This window comes from Mustela erminea, chromosome 14, assembly GCF_009829155.1.
Source record: "Mustela erminea isolate mMusErm1 chromosome 14, mMusErm1.Pri, whole genome shotgun sequence".
NCBI lineage: Eukaryota > Metazoa > Chordata > Mammalia > Carnivora > Mustelidae > Mustela > Mustela erminea.
The window spans coordinates 85,367,669-85,391,594 of NC_045627.1; the positions used below are offsets into that span (position 1 = coordinate 85,367,669).

A 23,926-nucleotide genomic window follows, 5' to 3' on the forward strand; every position below is an offset into this window, starting at 1 on the left:
TTCTGAGAAGCCCATCTGAATCCTGGGGAGAACATGCCAGATTTGGGGTAAGCCTGGAATTCTCACTTCCGTTCTGCTCTCAGGGTCACGGGACAGGCTCCCAACGCAGGAGTTCCTCCTCTGCCAAGGAATCTTGCTGGAACCCCACTGCCAACAGCCTGGTTTGAATCCCAGCTCAGCCCGCTGGGGCAGGGGGTGACAGGCAAGTCACCCCAGTGCCTCCTGCGCCTGACATCACCCCCCCCTTACTGTGAAGATCAAATACAACATACACCAAACGTTCATGTGATAAAGATACTAAGTAAATGCTCAATAAACAGTAGTTAGACTTACCTTCACAAAACTAACAGTAGTACTTAAAAGGCCTGGGTGGAATTGAGTTTCAAATGAAGTGGGCCAGGATAGGAAGAATCAAACACACAGAAATTCTTCCAGCAGGGAGAAGAGGGGTGCAAAGAGAAGCCCAAGACCATCCTGGCTTTAGTCACAGGCCCATCAGCGTGACCAGCGGAGTGAGGCCTGGGTAGCCGCTGCAGCTTCCGCAGCAACTAGGACGGCGCCATCGCTAGCCCAGTGAAACACCCCAGCTGGAAGGTGGCAGGAGGAGCGGCGGCAGGGACACCGCCCAGAGGACGGGATGCCAAGCCGCCCAAGTTGTGTGTTTCTGCCGACCGAATCAGCCGACCTCCCTGTCCCCTTGGTGGCTGGGGATGGAGGGGTCCAGACAAGAACAAGGCAAACCCCAAGCTGGGGTCTCTGGAGCCTACGGCCGCTGCAGGGTGGGGTGACTGGGGCACTGTCTAGACCTGGTTCAGCTCCGGGCCTCGGGGGCGGGTTCGGGACCCACCTGAGTCCTGAGTCGTCTGGCGGTCCCTTCCCTGTCCCGCCGCGGGACCGGGACGGCCGCGAAGGTCTCCGCAGGTGTGGGCTTCGTCCAGCCGGACCCCCCGCCGCCCGGGGCCGGACCCCGCACAAATGCCTGCGGCAGGAAGGAGGAAGTGGGCCCGGGGGGGGGGGGGCAGGGGCCATTTCTATCACCTCTAGATGACTTCCCTGCGGCGAGAAACGGCTGCTATTTACAAGTGAAAGGGACACCGCCGGGGGAGGGGCGCTTCCGGCGGTGTCAGGTGGGGGGGCACAGGTACGCGAGCCCTGGAGGGGGAGGGGCGGGGCCGCCAGGTAACCGGGGCCGAGGTGGGGGGGGCGGGGCCCCAGGTTCCCGGGCCCGGAGGGGAGGGTGGGAGCCGGCGGGTTCGCGGGCCCCAGAGGTCAGAGGGTCCCCGCACCCCGGGAGCCGCAGACGCCTGTCCCCTCAGCACCCCCAGCAAGGCGGCGCACCCCCGCAGTCCCCGCGCGCGGGGAAGCGCGGCCAGACCCCGCCCCCTCCAGGTAGGGCCCGGCCAGGTGCGGCGGCCAGGCTTCTCCCAGGCCCAACTTCGCCCTCCCCGCATCAGAAGGTCAAGCAGGAGACCGGAAGTCGCCCCGTGGTCCCTCAGGGCGGACCGTGGGGCTTCCCGGGGCCCCCGCACCCCAGCGCGCTACGGAAACCAGAGGCGGACACCAGCCTCTCCAGGAGTTGGGGGAGGTGATTTCACTCTTTCTGCGTCGGGCAAAATAGCAATTGCTGTTTACCTAGCCCGCAGGAGCTTCGCGAAGATTAATGACTGCGAAATGGTTTTGAGATCAAAAACATTCTAAGATTTTACTTGTAGGCACTTATATGTGCATACTGGTATCTGTACAGTGAAATATACTCTTTATTCACTGCCCTCCTAGAGTGACTTCTAGCTCATAACCAGAAATCGCTGAGAAAAAGGATAAGGTACATCTCTTGAGTGCTCCGGTAGAAATACCATTCCCACTTGGTATCCACCCTGGGCCTCCTGCTCCATCGAGTCCCTGAAGGGCGGAGGGAGCAATCGGCCAGCGCCACAGACCACAGTTCCAACTCTGGGGAAGGGACAGAAAAAAACTTTGAAAATGTCACCCCCATTGGGAAGATGTAGCGTTTCTCCCCAACCCCACACAGTTCACTGGGCAAGTGTCCCCAAGTGAGGGCTACCCTGGTGGTCTCTGGTGTGTGGAAAGCTTTGTCTGACCTATCCACACCTCACACAGCAGTCGGCCAAGCTCAGCCCGTGCTAGGAGCCCCTGCAACCATCTGGCTTGGCAGCTTGTCCAGCAAAGCTTCCCTGGTGTCACCACAGCTCCGTCCCTCCCAGCAAAGCAAGCCCATGTGACCAAGTGAGGCTGTTCCCCTCCAGGGGGAACATTCCCAGTCCCCTCAACCATTCCAGGACAGGGTGTCAAGCGCTCTAGAGGGCTCTCTCTAGCCTAGCTCTCTAGGCTGGCTCACGGCTGGCTCAACCTGGGAGCTGCAATCCACGGCTGGCTCTGCACCACCCAGAAGAGCCTGGGGACACCGCCTCCACCCCTTCCCCAGGCCCACTGGGCCTGAACACGCAGAAGATACAGTGTGACTTTGTGCTTCCAGGCCTACTGCACTAGAGACATCCATCAGCGAAATAATCAAGTCCCAGACAGAGCTCATTCAACAGGAAAGCTGCACAAACGTTTTCCCTGCCTCACACCCCCTACAGCCAAAGAATTTCACCTGCAGTTCCTCTGTCCCCGCCCACACACCTGGGGCGGGTACACTACTAGCACTTTCCCATTGATTGGGCCCTTTCCACCTTGCTACTGGCTCTCTGCGAGGCCTCAACATTAGGAAGGCTTTTACGATGCCATACTGGGGGGGGGGGGGGTGCCATTAGGCCAGAAGAGTTGACCTCTGTAGTCTTGGTCTACTGTTCCTTCCCAAAAAACTTCCTGGGACTCCTTGACTCCATAATGAAGTTTTTGTCTGTCCTGGACTTGGACAGATTGCTGGAGGCCAGATTTCAGGCCTGGCTGGAGCACAGCAGTGAGTTTACAACCCCTTGGCTAGTCCCAACGCTGCAGAGAGACCCGCTGGCCACCTAAGTTACACATCTTTTAAAAAGGCCCTTCCAGTGCCTGCCACTACGTAGGCTGGAATGAGACAGAAATATGGCCACTATTTCCAATCAATCTTCAAGCCAGGAACACTGTCTTTCAAGTCGTAATTAAGGGCTTATTTTAATGCAAAAAGCACATTTCTGCTGATCAATAGGTTGCTTCTGAAGGCGGTTAAAGCAACAACACAAAGGAAGGTGCATTTTTTTCTTTTTTTCTTTTTTTTGCATTTTACAAGTGGGAAAGACTTTAAGAACCAAATGAATGAAAAGCATTGCCCTCCCTCAGCTTCACAACCACAACAACCCCCCCCCCCCCCCCGACCTTTTTTGGTCTCCCAGAAAACAACCACCGAAGACCAGCCCACCAAGTTCAGACAACAAAAGCTCTTGGGGATTAACATCCTTCTAAATACCACTGGGGAAAATGAAGTCTCTGTCATTATCTAGGAAAGAATCACAATTCCCCATAAAATCAAAAGCATCACTTGCCCCACAAATAAGAACCCAACCATTTTATCTGCATTTTTGTGAACAGTAAGCCAACTTTTGGCCACCATCTGTTAACTTTAGTTATGGAAACAGTTAAAGCAGATCATCCCTAAAACACTGACTCAAGGAGGGAGGATCTTGATAGAGATGGAAAGGTCACCTGGCCCCCAAGTTCTCAACCAAGTGCACCTCGATAAAATCAGAACAAGCATCAGCCCCCAATGGTAGTCGATGTCTATGCTGATTCCACTTAGGGCAGAGGGACAAAAGAGAAAGGCCACAGTAATAACTGCCACTTGAACTGCGGAGCTGGAACAGAGCTCTGGAACCCCAGCTCCCACGTGGAAGCAGGAGGGCTCCGTGCATGGGGGGAAAAAGTGCATATAGGAGTGTTTTCAGGAATGACAGCAGCTGTCCAACCAAACAGGAAAACCCAACAGATACTCACTTTAGCTCTACTTTCCCCAACACTACAGATTAAAAACTACTTCAACATGAGGAATAATAAAAATAAACATGACAGTTTCCTGCGACTTAAAATGCCTCAATTTCTGGTAAAGGTTGAATAGGATTTCTTTAAAATTGCGTTTTGAGGGGGGCGGGGAGGCAGGAGGAGTCTGCTTTTTACACTTCTCTTTGAAGAACCCTTCTCTCTGCCTTTAGAATCTTTACTCCAAAAAGCAGATTACTGAGAAGAGCACACAACGGTCCCCAGCAGTCCAAAAGAGACCACCTTCTAAGAAAACTATGGAAAGGAGTAGACCAGGGGCCCACATTGCCATGCCAGGCAAAAGGCAGATGAGTATGCCAGTCTGCCTCTGGTTCCCATCTCGTCCGCAGCTCCCGAAGTTTCTGTGTTCTCGAGCGGTTGGAAGAATGAAGGCCAAACTGCCCCTTGGCTCCCATTGTCAACATTCCACACAAACAATGGCCTGGCTCTCTCCCTACTGTACATTCTGTATTCATTTGTGAATCTCCCACCCCCCCTTTTTTTTTGCACAATGTGCAAAGTCCTTCTTTTCACCGGAGAAGTCCTGAATGCCCAAGTGCAGCCATAAATCTAGGCTTTAAAACATCGATAATGAGAACTAAACACACACGGTAGAATCTGCCCCAACAATAATTTGTGAGTGTCACGCAAGTCACACCGATGGCTTCTGGATGCCATCCATTAAATCATGATCAAAAGAAACACGGAACACCTTGAAAATGGTTCTGAAGTTTTAAGCCAAGAGTAAGTATAATTTTCTAAATCCAGAGATGGGGCTTAAAATAAAATAAAATAAAATAAAATAAAATAAAACAAAAAAACCCTTTCTATAGGTCTTTGATACATATTCTGTCAAACATAGACTTGAAGAAAAAATGAACTTCTCGAGCTCATCCGTGGGGAGAAGACTTGAGTTTTCCCTCCTTTCCCAGTGTGCTGTAACCTTAACGGCTGCACGGACATGCTCGCCAGCTGTAAGAGAAAATGGATATCTATCCAGGCAGTGTGGCCTCAGAGTGTGCCCATTCCAGCATTTTCATATGCCTCCTAGAAGTTTTTCAGTAGTCCACGCAAGCACTCCTACGCTAGCGATTCACAGACGATCATGGAGAAAAGGCACCCCGATATTTCACTATACCGAGACGGTTCTGCTAAGCACAAGTACTTCTCTTCAAAGCGTCAGGCAAAATGCACTCCCATTTTTTAATTACTGCAACACTGTGTTCCGGCCTCTGTGATGGAATTACCAGTCAGCCACTGGAAAGATTACCTGAGTTGTGCCCTGCCCAACAGATAAAATTCCCTCCCCTGATCATGCACTTTATGAATCTAAGTCTGTGGCCTGTATCAGGGACACAGGACACTTAACCTGCTGCTTGTCACTGATAGAAAGATTATTCACAGAGGGACCCAGGCTGCACTCAACATACGACATGACGACAGCCCTTCTCTATTGAAATGACAGCGGTAAAAAAAAAAAAAAAAGAAAAGAAAATGACAACGGGGATGGCCATTCCACTTTAAATTTGTTCCATTTAGGGAAAGCGGTTAAATGCGGAGGGTGTAACTTTGCATTCAAAAGTGATTCACGAAGGAAAAGGACTTTTGGTAAATGGCACAGTGGAGCTGGATCTCAAAGAAGGGGTGTGCCCTTCTTTGCAGGCCCTCGTTGTTTTTAATCCTCGAATCTCAAGGATTTCAAGTGCTGCAAGCCATCCTGAGCTCCCTTTGCTTTAGTATTTCAAACAGTTGCCAACAATATCCTTTTCAAACCCTGGGCACTGCTTGTTCAGTTCTGATTTTATGCACTCATCATTTACTGACCCTGTGGCTAGCTAGCTACGCTGAACACTGCAAAAGCTGCCGGATCATCTGTAGTTTTGTTCGTTTGTTGTTAGGGCCGTGCTCTCTTCAAACACTTGCCAGACTCAGACAATTTCTTTGGCGGAACGGGGGGGGGGGGGGTTTGTGTTAAAAGTCAAGAGTAAAGTTATCGATTATTCCCTGAAAGGATAACTGATTGGCTAGTTAATGATTATACAGATAGCAAGTTTTCCTGTTTCATCCTGTGTACACGACCTTATTAACAATGCCAAGGAAAGCAAACTCGACCCTGCAGGGACAGGAACAGGTGTGCCCTGGGTCTTAAAAGGCCAAAATATCTCACAAAGTATGTCACTGGTGTATTTTTACAATGCTAGTAGTGTTTGTTTTTAAGTAGCGAAACTTTTTTACTTTCTTAACCTTAAGAAGACACACTTTGCAAATATTTCTTCTTTGAGTTGATGACTAAGTCCCAGAATAGGTCGCAACTTGTGCCTAGCAGAGAAATACATTTTAGGGACAAAGAAGTTTTTTGGAAAAAGCGCAGTTAAGAAAAGGTAATTCACGCTGCCCTTCCCCCAGGAGAACACCCTTTCAAGGGCCAGTTTCAAAAAGATCCCAAGTGAAGTCGTAAATAACACACCCTCCATCCCCTCAGCCTTATTAAGGTACAATCAGAAATGAGGGAGACAACATGCCCACCCGCCCCAGCCTTACCTTCCCAAGCAGGAAAAAGGATTAAACCAAAAAATCCTATTCTCAGGTTCAAAACAAGCTCTAAAGCCAAGATTTTTTAAAATTCCCTCTAATAACTGCTTTCTACAGAGACAAACTGGGGTCCCCTACCCCTAGGGCACAGAAAAACCAATCAGCGCCATAAATTCCCTTTGCATTCAACCCTCACTCCCTCGCACTGGGGGCAGAGTAGGGGGAGGGGGTGACCTGACATCAACACTTACACTAAACCCCTCAACGCTCTACAGAAATATGCTGGCTTATTTCCTTTGTTTGGTCCTGTTATACTTGATCAAGTGTGAACGATTAAACCGGCTTCATTAAAGGCAAGTGCATTCACGGTTAACATACAACTTCAATGGCAACTGTAAGCATATTTTGCAAGAAGGAGGGCCTGCTTTTTTGCTTGAAACCTACCATCTCATTAACTTTTCTTTTGGGGGCAATAAAAAGGGCACCAGGTTTTTTGTGGGGTGTGTGTGTGTGTGTGTGTGTGTGTGTGTTTTTACAGGAGAGTGTCACAGCAGTTCAGAGATCTGATGGCAGACAAAAGGATTCTTAGTGTTTCAACTCTAGGATACAGTCCTGTTACTTAAGAAAGAAAAAGAAAGAAAGAAAGAAAGAAAGATTGATTGATTGTTTCAATATTAAAGCTGCTCTGACTTAAAGTATTTAATTAGCATTTTGAATCTCACTTTATAATTGCCGTAAGAAGTACTCTTTGAAATCAAATGATTACAAAAACAAGATCCTTGAAAGCACCAGTACTTCAAAACGTAAAGGATTTATTTAAAAATTTTTTCCAAACGCTGAAATTCTCCGAAGTACAAGAAAACTAGTTCCACTGTGAGAACCCTAGAGGCGGAACAGCAGTCTTAGGTACTGAACACGAGGTAATTTTAAAACTGTCTTTGAACCCAAGCACCTAGTAGAGACTCTTCTTTGAAAGAGTAGTCGGAGAGTTTAATACATTTCGCCAAAGTCGGGAGGCAGAATCACTTTGTAAACTAACCAAAATATACGTCCCCTCCAAATTATCCATGTCAGATAAAAATATACCAGTCTCTAGAATATCCAACAGAATTGCAAATAAGGCACTTAGCATTTTAAATTCCCAATGCATATTTATAGAATACAATTCTCTTGTCTACCCTTCAAGCCACTCACATCTGACTCTCTAAGAACTTAACCTGATCTCCAATCTTTAAAGAAAAAAAGGTGGGAAAAAAACCAGAAAGATCTGTTTACCCTGGATAGGGCAAGTGAGCCCGGCAGGACGACGTAGGCCACTGCCAGCAGCCTCCACCGCAAGGACGCAGAGCGAGCGGGATTTCTACGAAAAATTCCTCCTTCCCCCTATAAAATACTAAACAGGGGGACCCCTGGAGCCAACTGCTGTTGGGGGCCGCCTCCGGAAAAAGTACTCGGGGTCGGGAGGGGGGGCACCCCACACACCCGCGCGCACACGCACACTCAGGGTCCGCGACCATCCGCCGCGGCCGAGAGCGAGCCACGGGAGGGTGTGTGTGCGCGTGTGTGTCTCGCCGCGGCCGGCGGTGACCGCGCCGAGCTCCCGGGCCCGCGGCCTCCCAGCGCCAGGACGCTGCGTGGGCTGCGGGCGAAGCAGCTACGCCGCGGGGCCTCCCGCGGGAGAAAGGCCCCGGCGCGCCCCGGCTCCCGCGCGCCTCTGCCCAACTTGCCCCGGAGCGCTGGGCAGAGCGGGAGAGAGAGAAAGAAAGGCGCTTCCCCTCGGCCTCGCGGGTCAGTCCTGCGCCGCGGAGGAAGAGGAGAAAGAGGCGACCGCGGCGGGCCGGCTGTCGCTGCGCCGCGCCGGGTCCCCGCCGCCCCGGGCGCGCCCTCGCCAGCCCCTCCTGCGAAACTTTTTCTTTTTGGTTCGCCCCACCCGAAAAGTGCAGCCCGGGAGGGGGAGGCGGGCAGACCGGGTTCGCCGCGGTGGCGGCGGCGGCGGGCGAGGAGGAAGTGGTGCCCGCGGGAGCGCGGACGGGCAGAGGAAATGCCCGGCCCGCTCGGCCCCCGCCCGCGCCCGCCGCCCGGCCAGCCCCGGGCCCCCGCCCCGCTGCGACTTTGGCGGGCCGAGCCCGGCGCGGCAGTGGTGGCGGCGGCGGCAGATGTGGCCCGGCTGCCCGGAGGAGCCAACAATGCGGGGCCGGCAAAACAAAAGGGTTCCACTTCGCCTCCTTTCCCTTCTTTCACTTGCGCTCCCGGGGCGCCGCGCGGGATCCCCGGCCAGCAGGGGCCGCTCCCCTGGGGGCCCTGAGCAGCGCGCGCCCCGGTTTCCCAGCGGACCCCCGCGCTCCCCCCGCCCCCGCCCCGTACGCCTAAGGCCCCGCGCGCTCGGACTCCCAGTCCCGGGAGATCCGGCCGTATTGTCCCCGCGGCGCGCCGCGCGCTCGGCCTGGGTCGCGGGCGGCCCCCGCGCGCGCACCCACCGGCCTCGGGGAGCAGGAGCCGGGGGCGCCTAGGAAACCGTCGCCGAGACGCCGCCGCCGCCGCTGCCCTCCGGACGCCGCCGCGCTCGGGATTTCTTTTTTCTTTTTTTTTTTTTTTGCCAATCCTGATGGGAAGGAAGGTGACCGCCTACTTCGCATTCATCAACTCTCATCACAACAACAAAAATCCTGGCACAAACGGCAGCCGGCGGGCGCGATCGGCGGCGGGGGGCGGCAGGCAGGGACCTCCAGGCCGGCTCCCACCCCCGGGCGCCGAGCGGGGACACGGGGGCGCAGACCAAAGATGTCCTCGGATGCCGGCTCCGTGTCCTTCGCCCTCCTCCTCCCCCCCTTGCCGAGTGGCGCAGTGAGGCGCGGGCGCGGCGCCCCCAGCCCGCGGCCGCAGGTGAGGCGGGGGCGGCAGCGGCCCCAGCCCTTCCCCGGGGCCCCTCTTACCTCGTCCCGGGCCGCCGGCGTCCACGGCGAAGGGCGCCCACCCGGGAGGCGGTGGCGGCGGCGGCGGCTCCCGCCCCTCCCACCCCACCCGGCGGCGGTGGCGGTGGCGGCGGCTGTGCGGGCCCCCCCTCAGCGCGGCATGGCTCCCGGCTCGGTCCCTCGCTCCTCGGGCCGCCGCCGGCTCCTCTGGGCCGCTCCCGGGCCACCTTAAAATGACACACGCACACAGGGACACACACACAAAAACTTAATCTCTCCAGCTCCCCGCCCCTCCCCCTCCCGCCCTCCCCTCCCCTCCCCTCCCGGTCTCTCCTCTCCCCTCCCCTCCCCACCCTACCCCTCCCCTTCCCTTCCTCCTCCTCCCCTCGCCGCCGAGCCTCTTCCTACTTCCCCACCCACCCCACCCCCTTCCTCCGCCCACCCGGCTCCCGATCCTCCCCACCCGGGTCCCAGCCCCGCGCCCGCTCGCCGGGAGGGGCCTGCGCTGGGGGTCTCCGGCCCGCACTCGCCCCGCGCCGCGCTCACCCCCAAGAGGATGCTAATTCCAACTTGGATCGGGGGAGGGAGCGTCCTGGATGCCTTGCGCCTCCCGGCTATTTGCTCTTCTTTATTTGTTTTCTCCTCCGGGGAAGGAGGCGGAAAACGGAGAGAAAGGGAAAGGGAAAGAAGCGGCGCTGGCCGCGACGCTCGGTGCCCGCCGGCTGCGCAGGAGCGAGGCGGGAGGCGAGGTGAGGGTCGCCGCTCGCTCACTCCTCGCTCTTTTTTTTTTTTTTTTTTTTTTTTTTTGGGTAAAGGCGGGGTCTTTCTTTGCAAACCAATGACACAACCCCACATGGGCCGGCCTCGCCCCCTACAGATACTCCTCACTACAAATCGGCTCTCTCGGGGGATTAGTGGCTCCGCGAAAGTGCACACAGGCGCGGCTGGCGGGCGAGGGGGCCGGGCGCGGCGGGCACTCCCTGGCCCGGCCCCGCCCGGGAGGCCCTAGCGAAGCGCTGGGGCCTCGGCGGCGGGGGCGGGGGTCCTGCTACAGCGGCCGGGAGTCCGGCCCTCCCTCCGCTCCCCTTCCTCCTCCGCCCCTTCCACGTGGGGCCCCGGGCGGCCGGCCACGTGGGGGGACGCGAGCCCAGGCCGGCCTGGGCGCAGCTCCCCGGGGTGGCTCTGGCCCTATCGGGCCCCCGCCTGGCCCGCGGCGCCGACCTGCCCCCTTCCCGGCCCCGCGGCTCCAACTTCCTCCTGGGCCCCGCGCCGGCTGCTTCTGCCTTCTCAGGCCCGCGGGGTCAGGCGCGGGCCGGCCACAGGGGGCACTTGCGCTCCCCAAATCCGGATCCGGGAGACGGTGCCCGCGCCTTGCCGGAGAGGCGGCGGTGGCTGTGGGTGCGCGGGAGGGGCCCTGTGTGCTGGAACTTGCAGCGGTGTGTTCCCTACAAGAAGCAAAACATTTTTTACACATTAAAAAAAAAAAAAATGTTCCTTCCTGTTGCCTGGATCTCGCCGCGGCTATTTTTAAAGCCTTGCTTTGGGTGGGAGCTCCCGGCCTCGCGGGACCGAGACGCGCGGCGGCCTGGGGGGCCCGAGAGTGGGGGTCCTGGGCTTGCGCCGCGCCCCGACGCGGCGAGCTTAGAGTGTGGACACGAAAGCTAGGGGTCAGGCCGCGCGCCGGCCGCACCTAGATTGAATTCAGTGCGGGTGACCTGCGGCGTTGAAGCTCTGTTTGCGGAGGGAGCCGGCGGCTAAGGACTGGGAGGGCTCCTCCCCCGGCGCCCCAGAGCCCCTCCAACTCCTCTCACTTCCCCAAGGTCGCCGTTCGCCATCCAGGAGCCCGCGGTGTCGATGTTTTAAAACTATATTGAGACGTTACGAACTGGATTGAGATGTTGAGCAGGAAAGGCAAGAGTAGGGGGTGTGAGGTCCGGCCTCTGCAGGCCGCAGGCATGGCCATTCCGGGAGACCGGACGCTCCGTTGGGCCTCCGGCGTCCAGGCTAAGCATTACACCCCGCCGAGCCAAGATCACCTCAGGTGAGGCCTGGAGGCCGGAGAAAGGGCCGCGGAGCCGCATCCTGAAGGGAGTTAGCTGCTCCAGGCCTGTCCGTCTATTAACAGTTTCCAAACTCCTGCTCCGGCCGGTAGCTGGGAAGAGGTGCTCACTGTGCCTTTGCTAAAGTGTACCCAGATGTGGCAAGTGCGGCCGGCCTGGGGCGGGGGGGGGGGGGGGGGGCTTGACTCCTGATGATTGTTTCATCGTCAAACAGTAAGGTTTTAAAACATGATGGAAGACCTCCCACGGTGATGGCAGCGCGGGGGGCGGGGTGGGGGGCGGCATTTCACACCCACTAGCTCAGTAACTAAGATGTCTGTTTATCACACGGCCTGAATAGGCCAGTCCAGCTACACAGCCCTTGGGTCCGTGGTTCCGTCGGAAAAACTACCAGACGTGCCCACCCCGTTGTCTCCATCTTCTGGCGACCCCAAATCGTCACAAACATTGTCAGGGCCCTCCTCTCCTCAGCAGTGTGGCCTCAAGGTCATGGGGCCTAGGACACATAGGATCCGCCCACCCCCAGGCTAGCAGGTGATTTTGTTTCTTAGGCATAAACTGTAACTGACTAACTAAAGAATTTTTGCTTCCTTATTTCACAGATGCTCATTGGTTCTGAGTGCCTCTCTCTTCTCACCCAGAAACCACAAAAAGTCAGCTGGTTTTTTTCCTATCACTTGTTCATTTTCTTGTCTAACATGAGTGGGATTACTTTAGGAATTCCACTTCACTCTTCTTGTTTGGAGAGTGTTTAAAAAGAAGCATCCTCAGAGCCAAAAAATTATTTTTCACCTCAATTTCACACCCTGTATTTTAAAATATCAAATCCATTGCCCCCCAGCATGTGAATTATTTAAAACGTTTTAATGTTACAAAAAACAAACCAAAAACCCAGACCAATTCAAAAATGGGCAAAGACTTGAACAGACTTTTTTTTTTTAAAGATTTTACTTGTCAGAGAGAGAGAGTGCGTGGGAGCACAAGCAAGGGGAGTGGCAGGCAGAGGGAGATGTCAACTCCTTGCTAAGCAAGGAGCCTCAGGGACTCAATCCCAGGATCCTGGGATCATGACCTGAGCTGAAGGCAAATGTTTATTGCACCAAGCCACCCAGGCATCCCTTGAACAGACAGACATTTCTTAAAGGAAGAATCACAAATGACCAATGAGCGCATGAAAAGATGCTCAGCATCACTAATCATCAGGAAATGCTAATCAAAACCACAGTATATACCGCTTCATGTCCACAGGGATGGCTATCATAAACCATAATAACAAGTGTCGGTAAAGATGTGGAGAAATGAGCAAACATGAGACCGCTGGCAGGAATGTAAATTGGTGCACCCACTGTGGAAAACAATGTGGCGGTTTCTAAAAAAGTAACATAGATTTAGTGTATGATCCAGTAATTCCAATTTTAGGTGTCTACCCAAAGGAATGAAAAGGGTCTTTAAAAAAAATTGAACACCAATGTTCATAGAATTATTCACAATAGCCAAAAGGTGGGAATAACCCAAATGTTATCACAGAATGAATGGGTAAACAAAATATGGTTACATGCATGAAATGGAATATTATTCAGCCTTGAAAAGGAATGAAGTTCTGATACCTGCTCTCATGGGGACAAACCTCGAGGACATTGTGGTAAGGGAAATAAATCAGACACAGAAAGACAAATATTATATTATGCCACTTATATGAGCTACCTAGAATAAGCAAATTCACAAAGACAGTAGATTAGAGATTACCAAGGGCTGGGGGGAGGCAGAAAGGGGAGTTATTGTATAATGGACACAGAGGTTCTGTTTGGAGTGCTGAAAAAGTTCTGGAAACGGGTGGTGGCAGTGGGTTATGAAACACTGTGAATGTGCCTAAAGCCACAGAACTATACACTTAAAAATGGGTAAAATGATAAATTTTGTTATGTACATTACACCACAATATTTTTTTAAATGTTGCAAACTAGCTTTTTCTCACAAACCTTACAAACCTTGGTTTATTTCTTTACTAGATATAAAGGTATTTTTCAATAAGAAAAACACATTAAGGGCACCTGGGTGGCTCAGTGGGTTGGGGCCTCTGCCTTCGGCTCAGGTCATGATCTCAGGGTCCTGGGATCGAGTCCCGCATCAGGCTCTCTGCTCGGCAAGGAGCCTGCTTCCTCCTCTTTCTCTCTCTGCCTGCCTCTCTGCCTACTTGTAATCTCTGTCTGTCAAATAAATAAATAAAATTTAAAAAAAAAAAAATAAAGAAAAACACATTAAAATACAGAGAAAATATTTTTAAATATATTTCAGTTAATTTACATAATAAGTGTCTTTTACCGATTTTTATCTTTCTGTGTTGCCATTATAGAATATCATACTGCAACGTTAATTTTTCGGTACTCTCCGTGATCTCTTCCCAACTAATTCTGTTTAATCGTCAGGTCAACTTCTGGTGTTCCAACGTGGATTTTGACAGACACAAAAAAGAAGAGTCATAAAAATGACAATAGTAGCAACAGATGTTTCTCCATAGCTCACTAGGGTGCATGGCATGGGGCTAAGCCAGGGACACACATCTTTAATCCTCAGAGCAGACCCTTAAGAGACATACTAGTATTATTCCCATTTTACAGATGAAGGAAATTGAGCTTCAGACAGTTACTGCCTTCCCCAAGGTCACACTGCTGGGGAGGGAAGAAGTAAGCTTGGACCCCTGTCTGCCTTATTTTGACTACTACTCTTCCCTATTTCAAGAAAGTTTCTACTTATATTCATACACATTCATTACCATGGACTCAGAAGAGGCAAAGTTAGTTACTTTTGTTTTTTTAAGTAATTTATTTATATGTCAGAGTCAGAATGAACACAAGCAGGGGAGCAGCAGGCAGAGGGGGAAGCAGGCTCCCCGCTGAGCAAGGGGACTTGATCCCAGGACCCTGAGATCATGAACTGAGCCAAAGGCAGGCGCTTAACGGACTGAGCCACTCAGGCGTCCCAGTTAGTTGCTTTTGAAACACATCTTATTTGAAAGCTTTTGTTTGTTTTGTTTAATAATGTGACTGCAATCTAATCTTTAGAGGGGGGTTTAGAAAAAAAAAAGGAAAGCCCAAGAAATAAATGTGTTGTCAGACACTGGCTACAAAATAAAGACAAAGATGGGTGTGGACTTTAAGGCTCCTGAAAATAAAAAAAAACTACGATCTAGAAAGTAGAAAATAAACTTTTGGCTACTGAGAATAAGGCTTCCACATAGTACTTTCATACTGAAGAAGAATTCCTCCAGAGTTCAAAAGGTTACATCTAACACTGTTTTTCCCCTTGTAGAAGAGCCAGAGTCACTTTTTCCTGGTGGTCTGAACTAAAGAGAAAAACCCGGTCGCTGGGAACGCTCGGTTCCTTCAGGTGATCTCATTACCCAAGCTTCCAAAGTGGGAGGAGTTTGAAATGCACTTCTCCAGGATGGAGAGAGGAAGCTTCTTTATTCTGGGGAACTCAACTCATTTGCCTGGAACCTCCATTCCCACTTGATGTTGCCCGTGGAAGGTAACTTCCTGTCTTCTGGTTTGATTCTGTTTCTTCTGGGTTAACCAGCTCTTTCGGTTCACGGGTCTCTTTTGATGCATAAAGTTCAAACCCCTTATCAAAAGCTCCCCTGTCCGGGGAGTCTCTCTTCCTTTCTAGAATTTGGGATTCAAATGGGTGGCTGTTTTCCAACACTAAGGCTCTGGGGGAGGATTCCTAGCTCTCTAGATGAGGGATCTGGCCCAGGGGAGCCCCAGTAGCGCAATGTTGGGGCTGGTATGACCCGCAGACCTCTCAGCACAGACAGGGCAGGAGCACCCTTCCTGGGGTCTCCTCCCTGGGGACCATTCCCCTCCTGACGTAGGCCTGTCCCAGCTGATCTCTGAGATGCTGCCAGTATCCTCCGAAGCATGTTCCCCACCCCCTCCCACAGGGCCACCTTCCCCCATGGATACACGGGACTTCTTTCAGGTGCTTTCTGAGTCCTCCCAGAAGCCATGGGTTCCATCCTACCACAGGCCATCAGTCCAGTCACTTCCTTCGGTCACCCTCACCCTTCCCCGCTTCCTTGGGGAAGGCACACACACACACATACACCCACAAGGAGTCGGGGAAGCCGCGAGAGCTGGTTCGCATTCTCCCTTAACCCATGGGAGTTTCCGGATCTCTGCTCTGCACACCTTCGAAAGAAAATAAAGCTCATCTCTCTTGAAGAATTAATGGTTTGCCTTTTTTTTTTTTTTTTTAAGATTTTATTTGTTTGAGAGCGAGAGAGAGAGGCAGATGGAGAGGGAGGCTGGGCAGGGAGCCTAACTTGCGACACCATCCCAGGACTCTGAGATCATGATCCAAGTGGAGGGCAGATGCTTAACCAACTGAGCCACCCAGGACCCCCTAATGGTTTGCTTTTAGCAGATAATTAAAACAGTGTAAATCATCATGATTCCTTGTTGCCTTGGCTCATAGGAAACTCAGAGTCAAAATGTAATGTTCAAGGATGCCAAGCAGCCTATTGTCATGTTTCAGGAATATTCTATATGATATATGGAATTATCCTATATAATTCTAATATATATAATAAATATATTATTATTCTATATATATTCTATATCATATATAATATTCTAAATTCTATATGAATATCTCCCTCTGTGAAAAGGGATTCTGACCTTTCATGGGAGAGGGGTGTTGTTCTAAGAGGCATCTTAAATATTTTCATATAATTTTATATCTGGAAAAGAATTGTTCTGACAATACAAATTATGGGCAATAAAGCTGAATAAAATCTTCTTGCTTGGTGATGCTACCCATATAAAACAAGAAGTACTTCCTGTAGTTGAGAAAACAGGACTGAGAAACGGTTGGAAGGAATTTCTGATTTTTATTTTGACTTGCTGATTATTGACTGGAGGGTTGTAAAACCTGTTTTTACTATAACCACCCAAAGTACTTTTTTTTGGAGGTTGGTAGGAGGATATTAATAAATACTACAAAAACCCCAACCCTATTGACATCCCTGGTTTAGGGCAAAGGACTTTTTTTTTAGGAGTGGAATGGCACAGAGAGGGCCAGACTTTCCCTCAGTGACCGTGAACACATTTCATAACCGTGAACTGATGGGATGGTTTGATGTGTTGTAGAGCACCTGGACCACAGGAGATGCTTAGATAAGTATTTCATGGATGGATGGATGGATGGACGGATGGACAGATGGATGGATGGATGGATGGATGGATGGATGGACAGATGGATGGACGGACGGATCGATGAATGACTCTGTGACTGTATTTCAAGACATCTGAGCTTTACAAATAATGACGAAAGTCATATATGCAAACTGACAAGAGAATCAAGTAATTTTAACAGGACATATAAGTATTAGAGAGGTAGGATTTGAGGTTATTTTTAAAGATTTTATATCTTTATTTTGTTATTTTCTCTGTTCACAGTATGGAGCCCAACATGGGGCTCGATCTCATGACCCTGAGATCACCACCCCAAGATCTCGACCTGAGCCAAAACCGAGATCGCTCCACCAACTGTGCCGCTGAGGTGCCTCCTTGTTATATTATTTTTGTAATTTAAAGAACAAAGGGGTCAAGAGAGATGACGTATACAGATAGTTCCGAAAAAATAATCCGTACATAAAGCAAATGTAGCAAAATGTTAAAAACTGGTGAATTAGGGTGACGGATACATGGGAGTTCTAACAACTTACCTGTAAATTTAGAAATTATTTCAAAATAGAAAAGTTTTTAAAGAAGTAGTGAAAGCGATTTAATCCATAGCCCCAGTGTGAAGTGTGGAGTTGGTAAGGCGCGTCTTTCTCCCATTTAGCAGCCTTTAAACAGGAAGGCATAATTCCTTCCCTGCTTTGTGCCTCCCTCGGAGCTGCTTTGATGTCTCTCAGAACGGGGTGTGGGGGGAGACCTATAAAAGGCCCCTGGGACAGGCCCGCTGCCTGCTGGAGCTTTCTCTCTGCCATAATCACAGACCTCCAACTGACGGCCGTATTTCTCAGTTCCCTATCTCTCTCCTGTTTCATTTCCAGGAACCAACGGTTGTAGGAAAAAAAAAAAAAAAAAAAGATAGTGGCCCTAGATAATAGTGGGTCCTTTTATTGGAACTGTTTTGTGCAATAAAATGGACTAGTTGTGTGCACTTGAGTATTTCAAGGGTCTGTGCGGCGAGAGAGGCTGGGGATGAGACTCGGCCACACCATCGCTCACCTGGCTCTGCCCTGAGCACTGCTCAATGGAGAACCACAATAGTCTGAAGCTCTCGGTGGCTGTCCTGAATGGAGGTGGGAATTCTGCCACACTATTTTGTAACATAGCTCTGCTCTTTGTGGCCATAGTATAATCACTTTGTGATTCATAATTAACCTAATCACCAAGTCCATATCACTTTATAGATGTCGCTGCCCTGTTCAATGGTGTTTTCAGACTCCATGCCCTGTGGCTGAGGGGTACGCATCCCTGTGGGGGAAGCTCTCCATTTCAAGATTTAATTGGCATTTGGGTTTAAGCCCATCACTTTTCCCCCATCACTTTTATTTTTTAATTACACACACACCCACACACATACACACGCGTGCACGCGCACACACACGCACACTCTGCCTGAATTCTTTGAAAAAACAGTGTCTCTAGTCCCAGGAAAACAAAAACAAGCACGCAGATCCACAGAAATGAGTGAATCTGTAGTGTAACATACGGAGGAAATAAACAAACATATTGAGCTACTTTTACTCAACAAACATTGAAGGAGGGTCTGCTCCACGCCTGGCCAGGGCTGGGCCCCTGGTACAAAGATTCACCTGAGCTGGTTACTGCCTCCAAGGATAGAGGATCACAGGGATGCTGCATTGGCCCAAGGAGCATCTCCTTTAATCCTCACCCTAATTCGAGGTGGGGATTAAACCCCACAGCCATGCAGTCACACGAGCCCCCCACACAGAAGGGCCCCACACTTGGGTTCATGCTCTGCAGTTGCCATCTTGAAATTCTTTATAATTTTGAACAAGGGGCCTTGCCTCTTAATTTCGCACTGGACCTGCAAATTATGTAGCTGCTCCTGATTTTCTAGTCTGAGGTCCCTCAGCCAGCAAGCAGCAGACCTAATGTACAGGTGGTTCTTCTTCTTCCTTTTTTTAATGACTTATTTATTTGAGAGAGAGAGAGCGCATGAACAGGAGGGGCAAAGGGAGAGAGAATCTCGAGCAGACGGCTCGCCGACTGTGGAGCCTGACGTGGGGCTCGATCTCACGACCCTGAGATCACAACCCTGAGATCAGGACATGAGCTGAAACCAACAGTCAGATGCTTAACCTATTGAGCCACCCAGGGGCCCTCACAGGGGGGTTCTCAAACGCTGGGAATTCTCTGCATTTCAACCACCTTGGGAAACTAATTTAAATACTAAATCAAATAGGCCTGGTTCTCCAACAGTGCAGCACAGCGTGGGAAAGCCCAGAATTCTTTCCAAGTGGCCCACGGCATCAAACTGAAGCAAACGCAAGTCTAAAAAGTCGCGGGGCCTCGTGATGTCACATGTCCAGCATTGCCCCTCCCCTTGGCATGTTGATTTCCCTACAGCAGTGCAGGCCCATGACACCCAGACCTTCAGATGTGTGAGCAGATGTGACTAAGACCAGAGTCACGCAGCCGCTGATGTTGACTCAGCCCGTGTAGCTGGGCCCGTGGCGGGGGCGTGGGGGGGACCCTGCTGAGACGGGCGAGGAAGGGCCGGGCTGTGGGGATGGCCAGCCTCCTGGAATCCCTGCCCCCAGGGGAAAGGAGCCCCATCATCAAAGGAAATTATTTAGCTCCAACTGGAGTTGGTTTTCGGGTCCAAAGCTTTCCATGTAGCTGTATAGTTCAATCATCTGTAAAACACTCTGGTGACGGAGCTGACTTCAGTGAGACTCTGTTCTCCCTGGGGAGCTCTGTACTTTAAAAAAAAAAAAAAATCATCCTTTTTTTTCTCCTGAAAATCTACAAATAAGGGCCGCGTTCCTCAGGTCAGCTAGTCGGGGGGACCCCCTGCTTGCCCATAGTCACCATTCATGACTCTCACGTCCCAGGAGAGCATCGTTACTCACGAAGCTAAAGAGGCCTTTGCGTTTCAGAGAAGGAGGCCGAGGCTCCCAGGTTGGGTCACGGGCCGAGGCCTCCCAGCAGATGAGCGGGGGTGGGGGGTGGGGGGGGGAAGGGCGGTGGGGGTCTGGGTGAACACTGCGGGGGGCCGGGGAGCCTCCCACCTGCCCGGCTCTGCCAGCTGGCCCGCCTGGTGCTCACTTAGATGCGGGAAGGTGAGGGCTCTTGCCGGCCCTCCCACCTCCCCAGGCCTGTGTCTCTGGAGACCTGCCCTCACATTTAATTTGTCCCAGGAGAAAATGAAGCGGTGGGCTGCTCGTTTCCCCCCCACGCTCCACCTTTTCCTTTCAAGACTGTTGAGATCTCTAGAGCAGTGGATTCCATGGTACAATGCAGACCCACGGGCCCACCACCAACTGGAATCAATCGTTCACATTTTGTCACATTTGCTTAGCGTTTTCCTCTCTGTAGTCATAGATACGATTTTCTTGAACCGTGTGAGAGTAAGTCGCAGACTTCCTAACGTCTCACCCCTCAATACTGCTGCATGTGAGTCCTAAAGAAGAGAGATCTTCTGCTACAAAATCCTGATATCTTATCACACCTGCGAAAATTAACAATACCTTTCAGTACCAGGGCTCTCAGTTCATTGCTGTGCAAAATGTGGTCGCCACACCAGGGCCGACCTGCAGACCTTTTATAACAGGGCTACAGCAAAAGCGATTAAATCACAAAATTGAGAGCAGGCTTTTAGAATCATCCATAGCAATTTGACAGGGCAATTTTAGATCTGTTCCGTTCAATCAAGGATCTGAGCTTACATTGTATATATTTTTAATTTTATTTTTCTAGAAGTTCACTTTCATTATATTTTACCGAAGCGTCCGTCTGAGTCACGCCGAAAAACAACCACCAGAAACTCGTCCTTCGCCACGGAGAGTCTGGGAAGCACTAATTCTCAGACCATTTTCAAATTTCCCCAATTGTCTCAAAATGTCTTTTGTAGATTTTTTTTTTTTTTTTTGGATCCAGGACCCAGTTGAGGTTCACACATTCCATCTGGTTGTCATGAGGTGTGCAGGCTTTTGGAGCAGACGTTGGGCCATCTTCCTGCTTCTCTTTGGAACTCGAGGATATGCCCAGATTAGAGCCAGTAACTTCAGTATTTGGGGGCCTGGGTCAGGGAGGGTCCGCAGCTCTCTGGGGCCTGGAGAAATTACTGTTCATAAAACTATAAGCATGGAAGCCCCAGAATCTGACAAATCTGTGGTTTGAAGGAAGGAAAAAAAAAAAAATAGGCCGTCTCTGGGGCATTTTGGCAGCATTAGATTGGGTGAGGCAAAGAAACCTGTATTTATGTGAAATCTCAGCCTAACAAGAAATTTGTGATTTTCTGATGTCATAGAGGATAATCAGGAAAGCCACAACAATGTGGAGAGGCAGCCGTTAGGGGCTGGCGGAACGCCTTTGCGCAGGGATTGAAAGTTGTCAGCTTTGGCTCCAGGTGGCTCTCTGCCAGCAAGGGGTACAGCTCCTGTGGATGGAGGGAGTCCTTGGCTACCCAGCCACGAGCTTTCATCTAAATTATTCCCAACGACGAGGACTATTCGATGTGATAGATATAAGGAAGTATACAGATAACTAGCCTTTACTACTGCATGTGTAAAAGCACTCGAATGGTGCCTGGCCCCCAGCAGGCGCTTAGAGCACAGGCTCCCGGGCTCCCTACCCCAGGCCAGTTCCGTGGCCGCAGTATGAATAGTTAGAAGGACTCCATGCGGTTTGATTTTCTCTACCTGCCATCTTGACATTTCTAAGAATTTTTCAACAAGGTACCCTGCATTTCCATTTTGCACGGGGCCCCGCAAGTAGCCAGGACCGCAACCCTCCCCTCAAATCTTTTTGACCTGCCTCTGATTTTATTTTATTTTATTCTATTTTATTTTTTTAATTTTAAAAAATTTTTAAAAGATTTTATTTATTTATTTGACACAGAGATCACAAGCAGGCAGAGAGGCAGGCAGAGAGTGGAAGGGAAGTAGGCTCCACACCGAGCAGAGAGCCCGATGTGGGGCTCGATCCCAGGACCCTGGGATCATGACCTGAGCCGAAGGCAGGAACTTTAACCCAGTGAGCCACCCAGGCGCCCCTCACCTCTGATTTTAATAGCAGATGAGGTGCCTGCCTGGCGGGAAGCAAGCTCTGGCTTTCCCCATCCCGAGAGTACACACCCCAACACCCCATGTGCAGCCTGTGTTCTGCCCCAAGCCTTCTCCAGGATCAAAGAATCTCATTCACCTGCATTTACCTACAGCCCTGAAGTTCGGAAGTTCGGGAATCCCCCCCCCACACACACTTCGAGGAGATGAAGTGTGTGTGTGTGGGGGGGGGTGGGCATTTCTACAAGCAATTGCCATCAGGGAAACAAGAGCCAATGAGTAAATGCTCTGAGCCCCTGCTCTTTGGACATACAGCTCTGAAATGGGTTCTGTACACTTTGCAGAGTACCCAGGATCATCGAGGTCCTGATGCCCATTCCCTGTCCCTGCACCCTCACTCCTGCTTCCTGGGATCACTTCCCAAATAAACTCCCTTCCCCCAAGACCTTGTCTGCAGTTCTGCTTCTGGGGAACCCAGGCTAAGGCAGTTTCCGCGGCGAGTGTTCCGTAACTGTGTGTTTGTGAATCCTCGAGCGCTCGGCTCATAAGATTATTGACAGGCTGGAATGAGATAAATTATGGAAACATCTGGTTCAGAGCCTGGCACATAATAGGAGCTCAGCAAGGGGTAGATGCTGTTGGTGTAATTCCTATCTTACCCGTCCAGTATCTCCTTCGGCAGAAATCGACGGGAAATGTGAGATCAACAGGACTGGACCGCAAATTAGGTGGCTTGAAGCAACTGGAATTTGTTCTCTTGAGTTCTGGAGGCCAGAAATCTGAAATTAAGGTGTTGGCAGGGCTGTGCTCCCTCTGAAGGCTGGAGAGGAGGATGCTTCCTTGCCTCTCTCAGCTTCAGGTGAAAGCTGGCCATCCTTGGCGACCCCGGTAGAGGCATGTCTCCAATCTCTGCCTCTGTCTCCCTGTGTGTCCGTGTTTGCATCTCTGTTTTCTCTTTTTATAAGGACACCACCAGTCGTTGGGTTAGGGCCCGCCCTGGTCCAGGATGACCTTGTCTTAACCTGGTTATGTCTGCAAAGACCCTGTTTCCAAATAAAATCACACTTGTAGGTGTTGGGGTTTAGCCCTTGACATGTCAGTCAGGCAGATACACCTCTACCCATCACAGGTGGAGAGTGGGCTTTATTTAAAGTAGATGCAGAACACTTGAGTCCAGGACTTGATTTTCCTTGGGTATCTGGCAGAATAGGGTAGCTCAGCCCAAGGATCATCTGTTCTTCTGAGTTCACAGGTCACCTAAATGGCATTTTCACTTTCATGTCACCGTGGGCAAGCCAGACTTTCTGGGCAGACAGCAGCCATGTCTTGACATGGCCTTTTGTAGGTGCGCCAAGAATTTAAACTTCTGATACGGGCCATAATCCCAACTGGGCTTTTCCCACGGAGCTATTAATACACGTGAAATACTTGCTAGGCTCCTTATTTATGCCAGGGTCTCATATCAGGCTCCAGAGAGGCAGAGAGCTGGGCACAGGGCCTGCCTCGAAGAGCTCCTGGTGTGCCCTCACCAGTGATGAAAACTCACAGAGTCACGGCAAAGACGTGTCTCGAGGTCCTACTCCACGCACAGTAGGAACTCGGCACCGAGATTTCTTGCTTTCTCTCCATCTGCAGTCCAAATGGCCTGCCCAGAGAATTGTTCCCAAGCAAAACATACACACTGGAGCCCCAGCTGAGAACTGCCAAGGCTCACTGAGACCGGAAGCCTAATTCATTCCTTCTCTCTGCCTTTCTTCTAACCATGTGGTTTGGGGTAGATCAGGCCCCTCTCGGGGCCTCCTCCTCCCTAGTAAAAATGAGCAAATGAAATAAGATGATCGTGCAGGGCTCGTCAATTCTTAGATCATTGTAGTCAAGAGAGTCTACCTAGACATTTATTAAGCACTTACTGTGTGCCAGAAGCAGGGCTGAGTCCTTGCCATGCATTATTTTACTTAATCTTCACGACAGTTGTGTAAGGTGTAGATTTTAATCGTTCCCATTTCACAGACTGAGAAACTGAGGCACGCGATGAGTGAGTCCAATTCCACAGGTCATAGAGAATTCACCGTTTGAGCTGGGGTTTCACCTCAAATGGTCTGACCACAGCACTGGACCCTTGACAGGTACGTGGGACTATCTCCCTGTGCAGCCTCCGTGGTTGCCCTATAGAGAGGCTCCTT

At 51.0% G+C, this 23,926-nt stretch overlaps 1 protein-coding gene across 3 annotated transcripts in view; it reads right to left on the reverse strand.

Moving 5' to 3' along the window:
• The window catches only part of CTBP2 (C-terminal binding protein 2), a 155,534-nt gene extending 146,011 nt beyond the window's left edge, over positions 1-9,523 (reverse strand). Inside the window, exon 1 of one of the 3 annotated variants that reach the window (XM_032312449.1) lies at positions 9,441-9,523. The gene's annotated coding sequence lies outside the window, so the exon portion shown is untranslated. Of the gene's footprint in view, positions 1-8,984; positions 9,392-9,440 lie in introns of those variants that run through there. The other 2 variants (XM_032312453.1, XM_032312450.1) reach the window with 2 other exon arrangements.
• Positions 9,524-23,926: the final 14,403 nt, after the last annotated feature.